Raw genomic sequence first — 23,409 nt, forward strand, 5'->3', positions numbered from 1 at the left:
GCGCGCCCCCCCGCTCCGTCGTCAACCTTCTGAGCAGCTCGCGCCTCCCGCCAAGCCCCGCCCTTCTTCGCGGCGATTGGCCGAGCTCGTCTTTTTTCCTCTCCGGGGAACACCTTCCCTGCAAGGCACCGCATTCAACCAATAGGACGCCGCAGAGACTTGCGCTCCGCCCTCCCTCGCCCGTTGGAGGCGGGCATGGGCGGGCCGTTGAAGGGTTGGGGCGTAGAGCCTGGTAACCGTTGCCGGTAACAACGCCCCGCCCCGTCGCGGCGGGCGGGCGGTGCGAGGCGGGCGGCGAGGGCGCGAGGAGGAGCGGCCGCCGCCGCCACCGCCGCCGCCATAGAGACTGTAGCCGTGGAGACTGTTACTTACCAACGGGGACCAACACGCAGCAGCAGCCGCCGCCGCCGCGGGAGCCGCTGCCCGAACTCCCGGCCCGAACTCCAGGTGACCGATGCGACCGCTCCGGCCGGGCCCGGGAGGGCAGTGCTGGGGGCGGTAGGGGCCCCGGACAGGGGGTCGGGGGACGAGCGGCGCACCCCACGCCGTTCATCCTAAACGTTTGGGACTGCGCGCCGGCGGGACCTGCGTTCGCACTCCCCGTCCCGCAGGAGCGACTGAGTTTAGAGGCTCCCTGAGACCCTCTCCCTCCTCTTAACCAAACTCGGGAGGTGGTGGGGATCCGTCGCCTCACCTTTTATAAAACTTCCGGGATAGCGCGCCTGGGGACCCCTTTCAGTCTTACCTTCAAAATCCTGGAATTGGGGGCGCCTCGATAACCCTTCTCAAACTTTCCTTAAACTCCCTGAATTGGAAGCACCTTTGGACCCCCGTTCTCCCTTCTACTCCCCAAATCTCTGAAATTGAAGGTCCTGGGACCCTTCTCTCTCTTAACCTCAAACTTCCAACTAGGAAGGCCTCGAAGACTTTCACCTTTACCCTCAAATTCCTGAATTTGGAGTGTCCTGGGGACCCACTTCGTTTTGACCCCCCAAACATACTGAATTTGAGGGTGCTTCTGGAACCGCTTTCTCACTTTTTAACCAAAAGTTGGTGCGCTTGTCTTGGAAAGAACCCTTTTCCCCCTTCTCACTTTTTTACCACAACTCCCGGAGAATCCAGCTTCCTGAGGACCCGCTTTTCACCTTTCCCCCCCCAAATCCTGGAGTTTTTAGTTCCTCCGACACTCCCTTCCCCACCTCCCTCTTAACCCCACATTCCTTCGCACCCCGCTGCTCCCCTATTTGGACAGATCTCATAGCGCGAAAAGTTTTACCAAAAGGTTTTATTATTATTAATTATTTTGTTAAAGAGCCCAACTTGTGGCCCAAACTCCTCGGTGGCATTTTCTCCTGAGGTTGTGCGAGTGCGTGTGTGTGTCTGTGAATCCAAATCCCACCCCTTAAACACCCCACCCCTCAAAAAAAAACAAAAAAAAAAAACCTCCTTATTCCTTTTCTTTTCGCTCTGGGAGAAGCCTCGGCGCTCCCTCTGGCTCCGTCTTTGTGGGGTTTTTTCTCCGTTACGCTAGGAGAGTTGGGTTTCCTAATGGCTATTTCAAGGGTCCCGGGGGCCGAGCTGCCCCTGCCATTAGGGCGCGACAGGGGTGGTTCATCGTTTTAATTTTAACCTCCGGGTTGCCCCGCAGGAATGAAGGACAAGGGCAGGATGCAGCGCAGGAGTCCCAGGCTATCTCCCCCGTAGACTTCATTCCTGCTTCTGCCTGTGATGCCTTCTTCTAATTATTTCCTTGTTTTGTGCAATAAACAGTCAGTGCAGACTTTCATGAGTTTTTTTCTCTCCCAATCAACTTTATCTCTGCAAATCTAAAATATCAAACCTATACAAGGCTCTCAGTTCTGACTTCCCCAACAAAATAATGATAATAACACAAAACATCAACAACTTTTTCTAAATTACTGCACATATTGTCAATATGTTTTCATCTTTTCCTTCATGCCTTGAAATATTCTTTATATACTTATATAAAGACCCTTACCCCTCTGTCCTTGGGAGTAGGGGGGGGTTTAAAGATTTGAACCGACTCTAAAATAACCTTAGAAATGGCTGCTCACCTGCTCTTAGAGGAATGAGTATTTGATAAGCCCTCCCCAGAAAAGGAATTTAATTTTCTCACTGACCAGCACTTCTCTCACAGGCTTGCAGAAGTATGGGAGGGGACTTGGTAGTTTTATTAAGAAGACTTCCCATAATATATGACGGAAGCAATAACTTGTTCTGTGATCCTGTGATATTCCAACTGATGTGGGTCAGGAGTGAGTTCAGAAATGGTTTGCCCCTCAGTAAAAGCAATACTGAATTATTTAGCCCTATAGGTACATTTCTCTCTTGTCCCAGGTAAACCACCAAATCTATCAAAAGAGGAATCAGGAGGACAGGGAAAGATTTATTAATTACCTCCAATTAGCAGAACAGGTCCTTTGAAATTCTGTTGATATTTGCTTTCTGGGTGAAGGGCACATGTTACCTTAATATTCATCTATTAACTACATTTATCACAAAAGCACTGCTGGCATGGAGCCATGCACCAGAAATGGAGATGTTGTGAAATTGTTTATCTGGCTCTTCTTATTCCTTACATCTAAATTGTAGTTTCAGATTGGAGTTATAAAATTAATATTAAGCAATATTTAATTAATTTAATTTTAATTAATATTATAATTGAGTCAAAAATTTGGATGTTCTTGTGGGATTTTTACAGCCACGTGTGGTTGTTTTGCTCATAAAATTCCAGGGCCTAAATGAGCCATATTTTATAATATATTTGGCTTTTTAAAATTAACTACAGGTTGACTACTTATTTAAATAATATGCTTCCTTTACACACACACACTTATTTATAAAAAGCAAGAAGTTCTTAGAGAAACTGTCTTGCATGTGGGGACCCTCATGAACTCGGGGACAGGGAAGTATAAGTTCTGACCCAGTGTCTGAAAGCCCCACCCCAGACACACCTACCACACACACCTGTATATCTACATGGGACTGTATGCAGATTCTACCCCACTAAATGGGGTAGATAAGGACCATCAACAACTTCACATCAGTTCGTGTCATATTTGTCTGCAAGTGAGTCCACGCCAAATTTGCCAGAAACTTCCTGTTTTCAGAGCTTTTTGAATTTCGTCATTATTATAAGGGAATGTGGACTTACATATAAAAAAAGGGCCTTTTGCCCTGGCCCCATGTAGCTCAGTTGGTTGGAGTTTCATCCTGTGCACCAAAAGGTGGTTGGTTGGATTCCTGATCAGGGCACATACCTAGGTTGCGGGTTCAATCCCCTGTTGGGGCACTTAGAGTGAATGCAGGAGGCAATCCATCAATGTTTCTTTCTCCCTCTCTCTCTCATTCTCTCTCCCCCTCTTCCTACCTCCCTCCCACTCTCTCTCTCTCTCTGTCTCTTTCTCCCTCCCCCCTCTTCTCTGAAATCAATTTTAAAAGGGGTGTTTTGATCCCCTTTCTAGAATGTAAATGGCAATTAGCTCCACACATGTCTAACACAGAATGTGTACTTAATTTGTCCAATGAATGAATGAATGAATGAATGATTGGAATATGTGTTGGGAATCAGAGAAAAAACTGAAAACTACCTACATACTTTTTGTAAACCCCAAGGTTAGCAAAATAGTTGTTAGAAGAAAAAAATAAAAGTGGGAGAACTTGAGTAGAGGAAGACACAGAATCAAGTAGTAGGATGTGGGATAAGGAGTGGGTGAGTCTGAGGAAAGTCATGCCCAGGAAGCTCAGACTAAGACAATGAGTGAGGAGACAGGCTTCTAAGGGCTTCCTAGCAGAAAAGTCTGGCCAGCTGCCTGCTACACACATCCAGATCATTCTGATGGGCAATTTAGCTCAAGATAGTCCCCCCAAATCTGCTCCTCCCAGGCTCTGGCCTCCCTTTGTAAGTATCTACTGGCTTCTCTCAGTTGCTCAGGCCAAAACTTTGGCATTGTCCTCCATTCCTCTTTCTCTCAAGTTATCAGCAAAATTGTCCACTCCACCTTCAGTGACGACCTAGAATCTAATCACGGCTGGCCACCTCCACTGCCAGCCCCCTGCTCCAAGTCACCATCACCTGTTGCCCAGATGATTCTAGCCTGTTAACCCAGGGGTGTGTGTGTGTCATATTGTGTCTTGTCATGTATTCTTCAGTTTAGAACTCTCCCATGGCTCCCATCTCAGAACAAAAGCCAAAGTCTCCCCCTATCCCAGGCCTCATCCCCACCCTGGCTGCCTACCCCAATATCTTTTTTTTTAAATCCTCACCTGAGTATATGTTTATTTATTTAATTTTTGGATTTTTTTTTGAGAGAGAGAGAAACATCTATTGGTTGCTTCTACTATGCGCCCCAACTGTGGATCGAACCCACAAGCTAGGTATGTACCCTGACTGAAAATAGAACCTGAAACCTTTTGGTGTATGGGCCAACACTCCAACCAGCTGAGCCACACCAGCCAGGGTACCCCAGTATCTCTTTGGCTTCATTTCCAACCACGATCCCCTGTACTTATTCCAGTGCAACCCTGTCGGCCTCCCAGAAGTTCCTCAAACCCTCTGACTGGAAAGTTGTTGGCCCAAGTTTTGGGGTGGAGGGGGAGGCTGCTCCCTCACTGCCTTCAGGCCTTTTAAAAACTTACCTTCCTGCCCGGCTGGTGTGGTTTAGTGGTTAAGCGTCGACCCATGCACCAAGAGGTCACTGGTTCGATTCCCAGTCAGGGCACATGCCCCAGTTGTGGGTCAAATCCCCAGTGGGGGGCATGCAGGAGGTGGCCAATCGATGTTTCTATCTCTCTCTTCCTCTCCTTTCCTCTCTAAAATCAATAAAGAAAAAAAAATTTTTTTTAAATGTCACCTTTCCACTTGAAAGTGATACACTCTTAGCCTCCTCTCTGCTTTCTTGGCCTCCTTAGCATTTATCATTGTTTAATGTACTGTATATTATGCATATTGATTTTATTATAATTGTCTCCTCTTGGAATGTCAGCTCCGTGAGAGAAAGAAGCTCTGTGTTTTATTAACTTCTGTATTCCCAGAGCTGAGAATAATTCTGGCACTGAGTAGGCCCTCGATAAATATTTGTTAAATGAATAAATAAATGATTTCCTGCACAGCTATGGGAAAGCATATGTAAAAATTAAGAGTTGTTCTGTATCTGATACATATAGCCATTTATGAGACTCAGTGCAACTCAGATCAGATGAATGGGGCAGAGGGAAGAGAAAAGGAAAAACTACAGGTTGCAGGTAGGACGTGTGCTGCAGAGGTGGGCTTTGGGGCCAGGCAGAGAGAGGGTTAAAATGTGACACTTTCATTTATTAGCTCAGTGATTGCAGGTATGGTCTGGCATCTGTGAAATAGGTAATAGTAGCTTTATAGTTGTTTTGTTAGAAGTAATATCTATATCCCAGCTAGTGTGGCTCAGTTGGTTGAGCATTGTCCTGTACACCAAGAGGTCGCAGGTTTGATTCCTGGTCAGAATATATGCTCAGGTTGTGGGTTCTATTCTCAGTAGAGGGCATGCAGAAGGTAGCCAACTGATGTTTCTCTCTCATCGATGTTTCTGTTTCCCTCTTCTCCCATCCTCTCTCTCAAATCAATAAAAACATTTTTTTTAAAAAGATCCCTGGCCGGTTTTGCTCAGTGGTTAGAGTGTTGGCCTATGGACCAGTGAGTCTCGGGTTTGATTCTGAACAAGGGCACATATCGCTGTTGCTGTTCATCTCCGTCCCTGGTCAGGGTCCTGTGGGAGGCAGCCAGTCGATATGTATGTGTCTCTCTCCCCTGGCCCCTTCCACTCCATTGGAAGATAAATGGAAAATATCCTCGGGTGAGGATTAAAAAAAGAAGAAAAATAATATCTATAAACTACTTAGCACAGGGCCTGACTCGTAATAGGTACTCAACAAAGAGTTGTTGTTGTTGTTGTTGTTATTAAGGGGATAAGCAGAAGGGCCTGAAATTATTTTTTATTTTGGTTTCCTGCCCAGAGTCAAATGCTGAGTAGACACTGAGTGAACATGCTTTGCTTGATTGAGTGGACAAGCCTTACGCTGTCTGTTTTAGGGTGGGAAATGCCCTTCCATTAGCGTGGACATTGGTACAAATATGTCTCTGCAAATGTAAGTTCTCTTCAAAAATGAAATAAGTCACTCACAGTCCCACATCCTGGTTATGGTTTAGATCCTTCTGAAATTACACCCCAAACATCACATTTTCAGGTGAGTTTTATCGAGTGACCAGCCCTGCAAGCAGAACTTAGAGATGAGAACATTTAAAACTGGTATTCCTTTTCTGTTATCACTGGCTGCTCAGTGCCACTGGTAGAAGTCTGGAATCAGCCACTTAGAGGTGAGACCTGGCTTGGTCTTCGTGCTAGGACTTGAGTTAAGCCCTCAGGGGCAAATAACCTGGCCTTGCTCCTTGCTGCACCTCACTTCTTTTTACCTGAAATGCATTCCTGTTTTATGATACATAGGTTTTGTATCTTTTATGCTCTGGCAACTCCTTATTCTTATTTTTCATTTTTGTGAATGCTAGACTTTCTGAAAAATACAGTTCACTTCCCAAATCTGTAGGTGATGTATACAACAAGTGGATTTGGGATGCTGTGAATCAGATTATAGCTGCTATAGTCCATAAAAAAGTATAAAGCAGCCCAGCGGTGTGGCTCAGTGGATTGAGCCTAGTCTCATGGATTTGAGAGGTCCTGGTTTAATTTGTGGTCAGGGCACATGCCTGGGTTACAGGCTCGATCCCCAGTAGGGGGTATGCAGGAAGCAGCCAGTCAGTGTTTCTCTCTTGAATCGACATTTCCATCTCTCCCTTCCTCTCTCTCTAAAAAAATCAATAAAAACATATTTAAAAAAAAAATAAAGCCATTAAAAATATGTTGAAGTTACATGTAATGGCCCAATATAGCAATTGTCTTTTACCATGCAATGAAGCCCAGATGTGCTATATACAGTATGCCTATTTCTACTAAGATCTTTGCAGTTATTTTGAGAGAGAGAGAGAGAGAGAGAGAGAGAGAGAGTGTGTTTAAGAACTGGGCTATTGGTATCCAGGGAAACTCTTCAGGAGGTGACAGTTGTGTTGAGACTGATATGGGGAGAGAGAGTGGCCCTGTGGACTTCAGAGGGAACAACCTTCCAGGCGGGAGTGGGGGTGGGGGTGCAGCAGGTGCAAGGTCCTGGGGCAAGAAGAATCAGCTGGGCCTGGTCAAGGCAGAGAAAAGCAGCTGTGTGTCTGATGCCTGGTGAACAGAAAGAAGAGAGGCAGAGGGTCCCAGAGGCCATGGGGAAGAGTCTGGATCCTATTCTAAGTATAAATTAGATCGCTGATAGATTTCTCTTCTGCCTGTGGTGTCCAGTCGTTTGCTGGAAGACCTGCTTTCTGGGCCTCTGACATTTGTTCGTCATTCATTCATTCATTGCTTTCTAAGTCAAGTACTGTTCTCTGAGGTTATGAAGACCAAATACCAACTAGGAAAGAAAGCCAGCTTCAAAAAGGGGCTGTGCTGGATGTCTCTGTATGGCACAGTGAGTGAGTGCACAGAAGAGGCAGGCCATACTCCCTGGAGAGGCCAAGAAAGGTATCCAAGAAGAGATGGATTTAAGCTGATTCTGGGTACTGAAGTCCTGCAGGCCATCAGTGGGGAGAGTGGTGGCATGGCTGTGTTTTCAGCAAGCTGGGTGCAGGGTACAAGGGTGACTAGGAGGAGAGCAGGTATTTGCCAGCTGCAGCCTGTTTTTGTAAGTAAAGTTTTATTAGCACACAGCCATACCCATTCATTTACCTGCCACCTCTGGCAGCTTTTGCAAGGCAATGGCAGGGTCGAATATTTGTGACAAAGACAGAATGTGAACCAAAAAAGCCTAAAATATTTACTTTCTGGGCCTTTACAGAAAATGTTTGTGACCACCAGCTGGACAAATGATATTTGTCTCTCTGGTGCGGGGCTGAGAGATGGGGAAGCAGCTTTGTGATCAGGCATGATTTTTGTAGATGCATTGGAAATCTTGATGTCTGGATGTTGGCAATGAAGAGATTAATATTGCCATAGTCCAGGTAAAAGGCTACAAGGGCCTGCCTGACAGCCCCAGCTTGGGGAGTACTGGGGAAGACAGAGCTGTGGTTATCAGGGACCTGGCGACTTGCTGTGGGACAAAGGGCAGGATGATCCCAGAGCAATTCCCAGGTGTCTGACTTTGGGGATCAGGTGGAACATGTCGCTTCAATGAATGAGGGACCATGGGAGAAGCTGCTTTTGGGTGGGGGAGTCAGTTTAGTCATGGGCTTACCCAGCTTGAGATATCTGTGAGACATCTAAGTGGGGCCATTTTCCAGTATTCACAGCTGGATTTTAAGGTCTGGAGCTGAGGGAGACAGGCTAGGCTGGAGGTCAGGATCTAGGAGCTGTCAGCATACAATTGGTCATTTCAGTCATGAAAACAGATGAGATCACCCACAGAGAGGGTGGGGAGGGAGCATAGAAGGCCAGAGCACAGCCCGTCAGAATTCAAGGAGCAGGAAATCAATTAAGAACCAGAGGAAAGTGAATTTTTTAAACTGTGGCAAAATATAAGCATTTGAAACATAAAAATTTACTATTTTAACTATTTTAAGTGTATAGTTCAGTGGCATTAATTACATCCACATTTTTGTGCAACCATCACCACTATCCATCTCCAGGACTTTCTTATCTTCCCAAACTGAAATCTTGTCCCCGTTTTAATATTAACTCGCTGGCTCCCTTAGTCCCTGGCTCCCACCAATCTACTTTCTGTTTCTATGGATTTGAATCCTCTAGGGACCTTATGTGAGTGGATTCTTACATTATTTGCCCTTTTGTGTCTGGCCAATTCACTAAGCATAATGCTCTCAAGTTTCATCCATGTTGTAGCATGTGTCAAAATTTCCTTCTTTTTCAAAGCTGAATAATATTCCATTGTCTGGGTGGACCACACTGTTTATCCATTCATCTGTCTGTCCATGGACACTTGGGTTGTTCCCACCTTTTGGCCATTGTGTATAATGCTGAACAGAAGAGGTATTGAAAGGATTCTTAGATAGAAGGAGTAATTGGAAATGGGCTCTGCAGGTAAAGGGGGTGTAATTCAAGGATTGAGCACCAAGAAGCGTGAGGCCTGATGGAGACCAGAACAGTTAGACTGGGACCAGTCCCCACAAAAAGGCGGAAGGCTTGACTTATGAGCACTTGTTTCCCTGGAAATGTGTTGAAATTATCCTAATGATATAGAAGTCCATTCCTAAAGTCATAATAGCACTCAATTATACTTACATTTTAAAAATGCAAACTGTTTATCTTTTAGAAACAGCACCATGTTTCTATGATAAATTTCTGTCCAAAAGGTGATCCATGGGGTAAGGCCTTGGAAGCAGTTTCCAAAAAAATTACCAGACCACAAATATGTTCCAGCTCCACCCTGGCCAGGGAGAACCCAAAGAAAACACACAGCACTTTCCCACCTCTGCTGTTCTTCTCAGAATATGTACGGGCAGATGTAGCCTGCTTTGAGAAAAATAGATTTGGAATTCCAGACCCACAGAAAACAGCTTAAAGGATGTGCTTCCACTTTTTCAAAGAATTCTTCATTTTCTAGAATTCACTTAAAAGGGACTTCTTTATGTGAGGAGCTCTCCAGGGCCTCCATCCATTCAGCAAATATTTGTGAGCCCCCAATCTCAAACATCTTATAATTAGTTAGATACTCTAAGTGTATGGAAAGTTAAGAGGGGAGAAGATGTTAGAAAATTTTATTGTTAGCAATCATTGGCCACTGACATTCAGATCTAAAGTTAAAGCATAAACTGGGTACGTTATTTCAGGAGCTTTCCAATCATGTAAATCATGATATGGTTATACAGCCAACTCTTAAAATGACGACTGGGAGTAAATAGAAAGTATTTCTGGAAGCTGTGTGTGACTCAGTTAATTGCTGGCCTTAGGTCACAAGTGGACATATATTTGTCAGCTGGGCTATAATCGCTGGGGAGACCTGGCATGCAAGGGAAAGGTTCGGCAGTTCTTGGCTGTTTTAGAAACTATGGGATGGTGGAGTTTAGAAGTGGCAGCAGGGCAATAAGGTAATGCCCCCACCAGACTTCTGGTTGGAAGCTCCTCTTCCCTTTATGGGGTCTACACAGCCTACCTTCTGTCCCTGTTGTAGCTCCAGTTGTGTCCGCAGTTCTTGTCCTACTTACTGCAAGGGGCCCAGCCCTCCTCTCCTGTCCTGGGAACACTATTTCCTTAGCCTTCAGCTCAGCACCAGTACGTGTGCTCCACATTACTCTGTATGCTACGTACACTGGGGTTCCTTTATCTTATGATTCCTACTTATCTCTTCATCTCCTCCCTCCCTCCTTCCTGTCTCCTGGCTATATCAGGAGGAAGGGATGGGCAATTTCTTTCTCCTTTTGTTGGCCAAACAAATGGACTGGACCCTCCCCTTTGTCATAACCACATCCTACTTAGCTTGGTTCAAAGTTTGTCTCCATCAGCCCCACCTCTATTTTAATAGCGCCGTCTTTCAATATCTCTCCGAATGGGCTTGCCATCCCTTAAACAGGTTTTATACTTTTTTTCTCCCCTCTCTCTAGAATGTCATTACTATTGATGACAATATTACTTTTCTCTGAAGACCCTTCTCCAATGCTCTCTCACCGTGGAGACTTTTGAGATTTTGATTGGTGAGCTGAATGGGAAAATGTCAGAGTAAGGAGGGGCTTTTCCTCCTCAGCACTGTTGACAACTGTTTGGGGCTGGATCATTCTTGGTGGAGGGTGGGAGGCCATCCTGGGCACTGTAGGGTGTTGAGCAGCATCCTAGGTCTCCACCTGCTAGAAGCCACCCGCCCCCAAAGTTGTGACATAACTAGGTCTCCAGACATGGCCAGGTGTCTCCTGGATAGCAGAATCACCTCCTACTTAGGGACCACGACACTAATCATCCAGAAATGGCAGTGACTCCTGAAGTGGCACAGTCCATAGATTTAGCATCACAAGGCTAGTTGACATGTTGTGACTTATGTGTCTTATTTCCTGTTCTCAGTTGTATACTCCTGGAGGACAGGGACAGCTGTCCTACCACACTTCCTATAGAACTTCATATTTAATACGTGAATGAATAAAACACTTGAGCCCAGAGCGCTCTTCAGAGGGTGCAGCATATGTCAAGTAACAGTAACCTTTCGTGGTTTTTATTTTAGTATGTTAAGGTATACAACCATCACTGCTATCTAGTTCCAGAATATTTTCATCACCCTAAAAAGAAGCCCCTTCCACCTTAGCAGTTACCCTCATCCCCCTCACCCTCATCCCCCTCCCCAGCCCCTGACAACCACTAACCTACTTCCTGTCTGTGTGGATTTACCTATTCTAGACTTTTCATGTTGTGGATTTTTTTTTTCTGTTGCTGTTGTTATTAATCCTCTTCTGAAGATATTTTTCCATTGATTTTTTTAGATATAATGGGAGGGAGGGAAAGAGAGAAAGAGAGAGAGACATCTATATAACATATCAACTGGTTGCCCCCTGCACAACCCTGACTGGGGCTGGGGATCGAACTTGCAACCAACGCATGTGCCCTTGACCAGGAATCGAACCCTCGACCCCTCGGTCTGAGGGCTGACACTCTGACCACTGAGCCAAACTGGCCAAGGCCATGTTGTGTACTTTTATGTTTGGCTTCTCTCACTGAGAGGTTTTCTTTTTTTTTTTTTTTTTTTTTTTTAAATCCTCACCCGAGGACATTTTTCCATTTTTTGTTCAGGTAGAGTGGGAGGGAGAGAGAGGAACAGAGAGAGAGAAACATCGATGTGAAGGGACACATCGAGTGGCTGCCACCCGCACAACCGACCAGGGCCGGGGACAAACTGCAACCGAGGTACGTGCCCTTAGCGGGAACTGAACCCGGGTCTCTCCGGACCGCAGGCCGACGCTCTAACCGCTGAGCCAAACCGGCCAGGGCTCACTGAGAGGTTTTCAAGGTCTGTCCCTGTTGTAGTGAGTATCAGTGCTTCACTTCTTTTCATAACTAATTTTTTTTTTTTCAAAAAAAAAGGATCATATTCTTCCCACTTTCCTGCAACCTGCTCTTTCCATCTATATTTAGTCTATATCTTTCCTTATCACTATTCATGTGTTCACTTCATTCTCTCCATGTAACTGCATGACAGTCCACTGCACAACTGTGGTCGAGGTATTGAACTAGCCCCTTATTGGGGGGCATTAAGTTGATCTTTTTTCACTTTACCAGCAATGCTGCAATAAACAGTCTTATCTAAACATCTCTGTGCACGTGTATGAGGTGTTGGGAAGTTCCCAGAAAGGGAATTGCTGGGTCCAAGGGACTTCCTTTCCCTGTATTAGCTTTCTCTCATTACATTCATGCTCCGTTCCTGCAGTGAAGGTCACTGTCCACTTGTGTCCTTGCTTACACCTACATTATCTCCAGCATGACCAGCTGGTGTCACCTCCTCCCACTCCTATCCACGCTGTGGGGCTGTTACAATATGCCTGTCCTTTACCTTTAACTCCCTGTCCCTTTCATAAAATTAGCAGGTCACAGACCTTTTGACAACCTGGTGAAAACGTGCATTCTTTCCCCTGGAAAGTGCACGATGAATATGTCTTTCTGATTCTGCCTATGATTTTGTAGTGACTCTGGCTCCTTTTAACCTCTCTCTGGATCAGCCCCTACTTCCCAGTCAATTCCGCTCTGCCCATTTCACAGCCTTCCTGTGCCTGACTCAGCCCTAGTCGTCACCAGAGCTGCGCCCATGCCTGTGTGTGCCTCTGGGAGAAGCCCTGGCCTGGCAGCTGGTTTGTGCCCACACAAGTTCACACTTGTTGCCTTGACTCTGAGCTGATTCTCACATATCAACAGCATTTTCCTTCCCCTTTGAATTCCCCATTGATATGTGGCTTTCAATTTTTTGCTACCTTGATATCCACCAAAGCATTCATTCTACTGCTTTCCCAGCAGAGACCTGTCCTAGCAGTCTGGCATGCAACCTCTGGGCCATCCTACTTCCATAACCTGCCGAATCAGGTCATTGTCTCCATATGCCAGCAAAGGGACCCGAGCTCCTGTTGTAGTGTCTGCTCCTGCCAGCTTCCGTAGGGAGCTCACTTGTGCTGTCTCTAGATCCTGCTCTTCAACCTCTTTCTTTCTCATGTAGGTGACTGTTTCTCTACGCAAACAAGTTAAAACCAGAATTCTGATGACCTAATTGTGGATAAAGTCATCCATCCTTAATCAGAGCTTTTCTTCCATTTTTTATATATATATACACACACACATACACATATATATGTATATGTATACATATATACATATATATTTTTTTTTTTAACCCTCACCCGAGGACATTTTTTCTTTTTTTTTTTTTTTCAGATAGAGTAGGAGGGGGAGAGAGAAACATTGACGTGAAAGGGACACATCGAGTGGCTGCCACCCACACGACCCAACCAGGGACTGGGACAAACTGCAACCGAGGTAGGTTCCCTTAGCGGGAAGGGCACCTACCATTAGATTATATATCATCTATCCTTCTTGTCTGGCATTTGTCAGTGCTTGCTGTGTCATTTTTTAAAAATTGAGATAAAAGTCACAATTTTAAAAGTAAAATTCAGTGGCTTTTATGATGTTTGAAATAGTATGCAACCATCATTATTATCTAATTCTAGAACATTTGCATCACCCCTAAACAAACCCTGTGCCCATTAGCATTCACTCCTCATCCCCCTCCCTGACAATTATAATCTACTTCCTTTCTCTATGGATTTGCCTGTTCTGGATATTTCCTCTAAATGCAATCATACAAGATGTGACTTCTTTTATGACTGGCTTCTTCCACGGAGCATAATGTGTTGAAGTTCATCCACGTTGTAATGAATGTCAGTGCTTCATTCCCTTTTGTGACTGAAAAATATTCCAGTGTGCGGCTGGACCATAATTGTTTATCCATTTATTATGATGGACATTTGAATTGTTTATGGCTATTGTGAATAATGCTACTGTGAATGTTTGTGGACAAGTTGTTGTGTGAACATAGATTTTCATTAGTCTTGGGTAGTGAATACCTAGAAGTGGAATTGCTGGGTCATATGGTAACTCCATGTTTAACTTCTTGAGGAACTGCCAAATGTTTTCCACAGCAGCTGCCCCATTTTCCATTCCCACCAGCATGTAAGAGGGTTCCAATTTCTCCACATCCTCACCAACACTTGTTATTTTCCCTTGTTTTTATTATAGCCAATCTAGTAGGTGTGAAGTAGTATCTTGTTGTAGTTTTTTATTTAATTTTTCAAATGACTAATGATGTTGAGCATCTCTTCATGTGCTTATTGGCTGTTTGTACATCTTCTCTGAAGAACTGTCTTTCCAAAGGTGTCATCTTTTACAATACTCTTGCATACACAAGGTTCTCTTTCCCTGAAATGCCCAAAGACCCTGAATTATGAAGGTGCAGGACACACGTATCAGAGCTACGCAGGGGTGGAGAGGAGGGAGGGTCAGAACTGATAGGACATGAGGGGTGTCTTCTCTCCCTTGTGATATGGCTCCAGCTCTGGCCTGTGGGAATCCCATTTCCAGAGACTTCCCTAAATCCTGCATCTTCCTCCTCTAGGAGGGAGACATGACAGAGATGTTGGTCCTCATCCTCAGAGTGTCTTTTACTTTCTGGATATTGAAGTTTCCAGAATGTTCTTTGTATAGTTGTTCCTCAGTATCCACAGGGAATTGGGTCCTGGACCCCCAAGAACACCAAAATCCTCAGGTGATAGAGTCCCTTATATAAAACAGCACTGTACTTGCACATAACCTATATTTGCAGATAGGCTACATACAACAGGGTGTGTCACATCATTCTTATGGATTCGGTATAACGCTCAGTGTGTAGCACATTCAAGTTTTGGTTTTTGGAACTTTCTGGGATATTTTTTTAATGAATATTTTTGGTCCAAAGTTGTTTGAATCCGCAGATGTGAAACTGGTAGATATAGGGGGCCAGCTGTAACTATATGGGCTTTTTGATACCTGCCCATTTATTTATCCAGAATTATTATTTATGTCTTCTTTTAGAGACATGAGTCTAGATGTCTGAGTCTAGTACGGCCCATGAGCTAAATCAAACCCACCACCTCATTTTGTACAGCCAAGAAAGAGCTAAGAGTGTTTTGTTCACATTTTTAAATGATTGAGGAAAAAAATCAATGAAAGAATACTACTTTGGAACATATGAAATTCACATTTCAGTGTCCACCAGTAAATTTATATTGCCACATGCCCACATTCATTCATGTACATATTACCTACGGTGGCTGGTGTCCTACGACAGAGGAGTTGAGAGTCTTAGTAGAGACCCGTCTGACCCACAAAGCTTAAATTAATTGCTGTTGGGTCCTTTACAGAAGTTTACTAATCACACACAGCACTGGTTATATGTGATTAGCACCTGGCATATCATCATGAGGCTGATTTAGAGGTTTATGAAACCCCTTAGAATCTTCAATAGTGCTTCTTTCTGTATGGGTGAGAAGAATAGTATTTACCTTTTTTACCTTTTCCTGTTTGCTGTAATTAAAGAAGAGTCTTCATCTGGTCATGTTCATCTTGCAGGCTGAATTCCCTTTGCCTTTTTATGTCTATAAAACTGCAACCTTTTCAAAATTTTAATTCCACAGCACCTGGCCTTTCTCTTCATTGCATCTTTCAGAACCCAGAGCTGAGGTTAGGTTTAGAGTTATGAACACTCCTAGATGGGAAGGTGCTCTGCAGTCATGGAGCACCAGTTCCTCTTTGTTCTGTTCCCTGGCTCACCGATACTTGGCTCCAGGTGGCTGTCACTCAAGGACAGCTGTTCCTTCTGGGCAGGTCGGACCAGCTCTGCAATTTGGTGAGCACGTCATGGCACCCAGCAGTGATTCTGAAATGAATGACTGCTACAGATGATGGTGTAAGGAAACAGGCTCCCGTATGGGGAAACCAATACCTATAACCAGTTGGCTTCATATGGAGCACACTATAACAGTGACACATAAGAAGAAAAATGTGTGATGGCTTATCCATAAGGAAAAAAGTCAGTGTTTTTAGAGATCAAAACAGCGAACTATTTCCACATTTCTGTTTTTTCCATATACAGCTAAAATCCCACTTGAAATGCTTCTGCATGACTTTGAAATCGTTTTTTATAGCTGGGTTTTTCAGAACTGAGACATAGTTAGACCCCCGGGAAGAACAGAACTGGTGTTGGGCTTCTCTGGGATAAGAATATAAGCATGACTCACCTTAAGCCCCTTGCCATGGGAGTAGTCAATGTTGGTTACCAAAGATAGCACATTAGTTCGTATCCGTGGTATGGTTGGGATAGACCCTAGAAAAGACCATGACTTCTTCTTTCTCCTCTCTATTCCCCACTGGCAGGTGATACTCAGGTTTCCTCAAATCTGTGGCATTTCCTGGGCTTGGTGGCCTGTGTATTAGGTATCACCAGGGTGGTCATTGAGGATTTAGCTAATTATTAGCATGATCTCTTCCTGAATGGTTTTAATTCCTAAATATGGAGTATGGGAACGTAGTCTAGCTGCCTTCAGACTGTGGCTTCCTACTAGAGATGAGGCGTGTGTCCACTCCACCATTGGACTCCATATCTCTGCCATATGTGATTGGGGACCCACTGTCACCATTCTGTCCCTCCTCTAGGAAGTAAAGTAATTGTGCCACTTACTTCTAAAGACTACTGACCTGCCTGGATTATACAGTGAGGCTCATCTAAAACTGGTATCCTTGCCCTGGCCAGTGTGGCTCAGTTGGTTGAGCATCTACCTGTGCACTGAAAGGTCACTGGTTTGATTTCCAGTCAGGGCACATACCCAGGTTGTAGGTTTGATCCCTGATGGGGGTGTGTGCAGGAGGCAACCTATTGATGTTTCTCACATTGATTTCACTCTCTCTCTCTTTCCTTCTTCCTTCCTCTCTCTCTCAAAATAATAAATAAATAAATGAAAATATTTTAAAACTGGAATCCTTGAATTCTTAAAAGCAGACGACCTGCCCCCCCCCCCACACACACACACACACAAAACAAAACAAAACATAAAAAACACATATCACTATAGCCCAGTAGTTCTTAACCTTTCTTCAGGACCGCTTTCAAAATTTGCTGAAAATTGGGAGTTTTATTTCCAGAAGAATAGGCATAGACATATGTGCCCCCACCCCCATTTATATTTTATGTTCAAGTTCAGGTTCATGGACTCCCTGAAGTATACCCTCATGAATCCATGGACCCAGTCATAGGATCCTGCTGTAGTCATTTGAAAGAGCAAATTGCAGAGTTTAAACTACCTTCCAGGTATTCTCTAGGTTTTTAAAAATAGAAAGACAAACATTAGGTGAAAATCTGATACTTTGTTGTAAACAAAAATGGCAGGGGTCCTCTTGTGATGTTTGTATCTTTGTAGAGTGGTGTAGGTAGCTACACACAAATTCCATTTGAAATAATAGTAAGGAAATCGTCATTGAGAATAGAAATAAGAGTTATTCACAGATGTCTATTACCATCAGGGAAAAGTAAAATTAATCTAAAAACAGATAAATTTGACTTCATGGAAATTGAAAACTTTCATGCATCAGAAGACACTATCAACAGAGTGAAAAGGCAACCCATGAAATGGGAAAATGTCAGTGTCTTTCACAAATTCACTTTTTGGTTGCTCTTTCTGGCAAGATTAGATCTTTGTGTGTTATTACTTAACTTTAATTACTTGTGTATAATATTTTACCCCAAGGGTGCCAAGACCATTCAGTGGGGGAAAGGACTGTCTTTTCAACAAATGATGTTGGAAAACTGCTGTTGGAAAACTGCATATCCACATGCAGAAGAATGAAGTTGGACCCTTGTCTTACACCATATACAAAGGTTAACTTAAAGTGCATCAAAGACCTCAATGTAAGAGCTAAAACTATAAAATTCTTAGAAGAAAGCATAGGGGAAAATCTTCATGACATTGATTTCATCAGTGATTCCTTGGATATGACAGCAAAGGCAGAGCCAACAAAAGAAAAAAACAGATAAATTTGACTTCATGGAAATTGAAAACTTTCATGCATCAGAAGACACTATCAACAGAGTGAAGAGGCAACCCATGAAATGGGAAAAATGTTTGGAAATCATATATCTAATATAGGATTAATATCCAGACTATATAGAGAACTCCTACAACTCAACAATAAAAAACAAACAACTTGCCCTGGCCGGTTGGCTCAGCAGTTAGAATATCCATCCTCAATCCAAAGGGTCTCCATTTGATTCTTAGTCAAGGGCATGTACTTGGGTTGCAGGTTTAATCCCCGGCCCTGGTCAGGGCCATGCAGGAGGCAACCAATCAATGTGTGTCTCTCACATCGATGTTTCTCTCTCTCTCTCTCTCCCCCCTCCCCCTTCCTCCCTTCCACACTATCTAAAAACATCCATGGAAAAATATACCCTCGAGTGAGGATTAACAACAACAACAACAACAAAACAACTCATTTAAGAAATAGGCAAATATTTGAATAGGTACTTCTCCAAAGAAGATATAAATGGCCAATAAGCACATGAAAAGATGGTCAACATCACTAATCATTAAGAAATACAAATCAAAATCACAATGAGATACCAGTTTTATATAATTAGAGATGACTATTATTTAAAAAGAAGAAAATAACAGGTTTGATGACGATATGTAGAAATTAGAACTCTTATGCATGGCTGGTGAGCATGTAAAATGGTGCAGCTGTTGTGGAAAACAGTATGGAGGTTCCTCAAAAAATTATACATAGAACTGCTGTATCATCCTGCAGTTCCATTTCTGGGTAGATACTTAGAGACTTGAACAAATCTTTGCACACCCATCTTAATAGCAGCATTATTCATAATAGCCAAAAGGTGGAAGCAACCTCAGTGTCCATTGATGGGTGATGGATAAACACCATCCACACAATGTGGTCCATCCACATAATGGAATATTATTCAACCTTAAAAAGGAAGGAAATTCCAACAACTTCTACAACATGAATGAACCTTGAAGACATTATGTTAAGTGAAATAATCCAGTTGCAAAAGGATAAATATTGTCTGATTCCACTCACAGGAATTTCTTAGAGGAGTCAAATTCGCAGAAATAGAAAGTAGAATGATGGGTGCTAGGGACTGCTGAGTAGGTTATTCAGTGGGTACAGAGTTTCACTTTTACAAGATGAAAAAAGTTCTGGAGATGGATGGTGGTGATGGTTGTCCAAAATGTCACTGTACTTAGTGCCATTGAACTGTACATCTAAAAATGGTTAAAGTGGCCCTGGCCAGTTTGGCTTAGCTGTTAGTGTTGCCTTGAGGACTAAAGGGTCGAGGGTTTGATTCCCGGTCAAGGGCATGTGCCTGGGTTTGCAGGTTCGATCCCTGGCCCTGGTTGGCATCATTTGGGAGATAACCCATTGTGTCTGTCTCACATAGATGTTTCTTTCCCTCCCTCCCTCCCTTCCATGCACTCTAAAAATCAATGGAAAAATATCCTTGGGTGAGGATTAACAACAACAAAAGACAGATTAAAATGGTAAGTTTTTGTTAGATGTATTCTACCACAATTAAAAATAACATTAATAATTATTTCACTCAGATTGTATTTCCCAGTGTTATATTAAAGAAGTGTATTCTTTTTTAGTTTACATCTTATAAGTCTCACCTCTCCTGCTGAATCATAGGATCACAACTTTAGTGAAACCCCTAAAAAATCTCTTGTACTTGGTCATGTTCTGGGCATGTGTGCTGGTACATTTGGGGACCCGGGGGTGAAAAAAGAATGAGAAGCAACCTTAGCAGGGATTTTAGAAAGGAGACAATAGGACTAATTTGTTCAGAGTCTTTTGAATGCCCACTTGATAGCAGGTGTTTTTCTACAAATGTAAAATAAAGGTCACTAAGAAATGCTTCCTAAGTGGCCATCTAACACAGAGTCAGCAAACTAACCCTGGGGCCAAATCTGGCATGATGCCTGCTTTTGTGTAAGTCTCGCAAGCTAAGAATATTTTATGATGCATAAAAATTATATGAAAATAAAATGTCAATGTTCATAAAGCTTTATTAGACAGCTCCAGGGCTTGGACTAGCGTGAGGCAAGTGGACACTCACCTTGGGCACAAAATTTAACAGTAGGTGGCACCAAAAAAACTCAGTCATCAAGATAAATATTTTAATGCAGTATTTTTTAAAAATCAAAATAAATACCAAGAAATCCACAGTGAGCAAAATATCAAAATTTTAAATAAAGACAAAGTCAATATTGCTGATTTTTTCCCTTTGCCCCAGGCTCTAGTAGCCTTCTGAAGGGCATGAAGGCAGCCACACTCATTCCTTACTTACTGTCCATGGTGACTTTCTAAAAATAGTGATAAAGACCATATGGTCCATGGAGTGAAAAATATTCTCTGGCCCTTTATAGAAAAAGTTTTCCAACCCCTAGTTGAAATCAATTTACTATATTAATCCCTAACAGCAAATAACTATAACCAAACTACAGATCCATTTCCTCTGTCTACTTCTTTATGTACCTTTTAAATAAATGAGTGTATACACTCATAACTCATTTAATTTTGGGGTAATGGCATTTATAAATTAATAGGGATAATTCACACTGAATTAATAAGCATGTTGATGCTTGTGGGCTATGATGATTGACTGAGTGTATAATTACCTGCATTAAATTGTAGAGGCCATCATTAACTTTCTTATTAATTAAATACTTAATTATTTAACCCTTCATTTACTGGGCTGACTTTACTTGGCTTCTTTTATAAAATGATACATTTCCTGCCTAGTTGCCATAGATCTTTTAAGAACCTCAATTGAACCCTGGCAGGTTAGGCTCAGTGGTTAGAGTGTCAGCCCTTGGACTGAAGGGTCATGGGTTTAATTCCCAGTCAAGGGCATGTACCTGGGTTGTAGGTTTGATCCCTGGCCATGAGGGAGGCAACTAATTGATGTTTTTCTCTCACATTAATGTCTCTCTCTCTCTCTCTCTCTCTCTCTCTCTCTCTCTCTTCCTTCCTCCCTTCCTCCTACTGTACCTAAAAACAATGGAAAAATATCCTCGGGTAAGGATTAACAAAAAATAAGAAGCTCAATTAAGAATTTAAGAAGTATTAATTATTATTAAAATTGTAACATAATAAATGTGGAGGCAGCTTCCTCCCTGGTTTTCCTGTTTTCATTCTTTCTTCTAGTAGTCTAAAAAGTGTGCTGTTTTAAAAACAAGTCAAATCATATTGCACCTTCACCCTGGGCTTCCCTTAGGAAATAGAATAAAATCCAGACTTGTGGCCATGCCCTCGGGGTCTCTGCTGTGGGCTCTTTGGAGAGCCCTCTCCCCTGCCCCAGGGCTATTCCTGTGCCTGGAGTGCTCTCCCCCATATCTACCCAGGTTGGCCCCTGCTCCTGTCAGGTCTCAGCTGGCCTGTGGAGAGGTTGGGAGCCCCTCTCCACCACTGTCCTTCTGCCATCTCCTTTTGTCCCAGCCCTGATCTCTCTGCAATCACCTTGTGTATCTGGTGTTTGACCTTTTGTCTGACTCCCCTGCACAAGGATGTCGGCTCCCCAAGAGCAGGCCTTTCATCTGTCTTATTCACCTTTGAATGTTTAGTGCACAGATAGTGCCTAGCACTCAGTAAATTCACTTTGTTCCCTTTTTATTTATTTCTAGTTTAAGTTTACATACAGTCATGTTCACCTTTGTTGGTGTATGAGTTTTCACACATGCATAGATTCTACAAATATTGAGAGCCTGCTGTGTGGCAAGCACTGCATATCTTGGAGAATATATCTCATTTATCTCATTCTTTTTTTTTTTTTTTTTTAATCCTCAACCGAGGACATTTTTCCATTTTTTGTTCAGATAGAGCAGGAGGGAGAGAGAGGAAGAGAGAGAGGGAGAAACATCAATGTGAAGGGACACATCGAGTGGCTGCTACCAGCACGACCAACCAGGGCCGGGGACAAATTGCAACTGAGGTACGTGCCCTTAGCAGGAACCGAACCCGGGTCCCTCTGTACCGCAGGCCGACGCTCCAACCGCTGAGCCAAACCGGCCAGGGCTATCTTATTCTTTTTAATGGCATCAAAATATACAGCAAGATGTACCATAATTTATTGAATATGCTACCAGGGACATGTCCATATACCTTTATTTTTTTAAACTTTATTGAGATATATTTTGTGTACCATGAAGCTGGCTCATTTAAAGTGTACAGTTCAGTAATTTTTAGTATACCCATGGAGTTGTGCAACCATCACCTATTAATTCCAGAACATCACACCACCCCAAAAAGAAACACCATCTCCATTAGCAGTCACTTTCCATTTCCCTCCTTCATCTCCTGGCAACCATTAACCCACTTCCTGTCCCTGAGGATTTGCCTGTTCTGGACATTTCACATAAATGGACTCACCACACACTGTGTGGCCTTTTGTGTCTGGCTTCTCTCACTCAGTGTCATGTGTTCAAGGTCTGTCCATGTTGTAGCAAATGTCAGAGCTTTACTCCTTTTCATGGCTGAGTAACATTCCAGTGTGTAGGTGGACCACATTTTGTTTAATCAGCTGATGGACATTTGGGTTGTTTGTACTTTGGGGCTATTGTAAATCATGCTGTCATGAACATTGATATACAGAGTTAGTGTGACCGTGTACCTTCCTGGACATGTGTATTTCTATAAGATAAATTCTGAAGAAGGGAGACACCACTTCCAGGTAACTCTTCATTATCTGACTGAGTGGATGTGGACATATCCTGAGTCTTGAGGGTCCCTGTTCTGGGCGAGAATTCCCCACCCCTTGCCCAGCAGCCGTGCTACATGGCTTTGCATTTGCCTCCCTCACACACACTCAGGGAGGATACTCCAGGAGCCCTCACCTGTCTTTGAATTAGTGCTGGAGAAGGCTCTGGCTTTGGCAGTGCCTAATGATGCAAACCCTAGAAACTTGGAGCAAAGGACAGAAAGCAAAGAGGATCTCCATATGGGGAATTAAACAAACTCACCAGCTCTCTCTCACCAGGAAGGACAGCGCTAAACACAGTCCGCCTCTGTCACCATTTGTCAAGCAATTTATGAGACGCTTGGCCATGGAAAGTATTACTGTACATACTCTGAGGTCTTATGGAAGGGCGGAATTTTTTAGAAGGGAGAGGGAGCTGATGGTAAGATGTAATCTTTCTGATAGTGCTGCAGCAGCATTAATTTGGAAGGAGAGCTGCTACATTTGGCATGATATTGGGAGAGAAACAAGTATGAAGTATTGGGCCAAATATGCCCTGGAATGAATAGAGTA

General features: G+C 43.4%; 1 protein-coding gene across 2 annotated transcripts in view; it reads left to right on the plus strand.

The window, feature by feature from the left end:
• The first annotated feature begins 389 nt into the window (after nucleotides 1-389).
• The window catches only part of RFX2 (regulatory factor X2), a 95,957-nt gene continuing 72,937 nt past the window's right edge, over nucleotides 390-23,409 (plus strand). For both annotated transcript variants that reach the window (XM_036240348.1, XM_036240349.1), the window contains exon 1: nucleotides 390-447. The gene's annotated coding sequence lies outside the window, so the exon portion shown is untranslated. The remainder of the gene's footprint in view (nucleotides 448-23,409) is intronic.

This window comes from Molossus molossus, unplaced genomic scaffold (genome assembly GCF_014108415.1).
Source record: "Molossus molossus isolate mMolMol1 unplaced genomic scaffold, mMolMol1.p scaffold_m16_p_4, whole genome shotgun sequence".
Taxonomy (NCBI): Eukaryota; Metazoa; Chordata; class Mammalia; order Chiroptera; family Molossidae; genus Molossus; species Molossus molossus.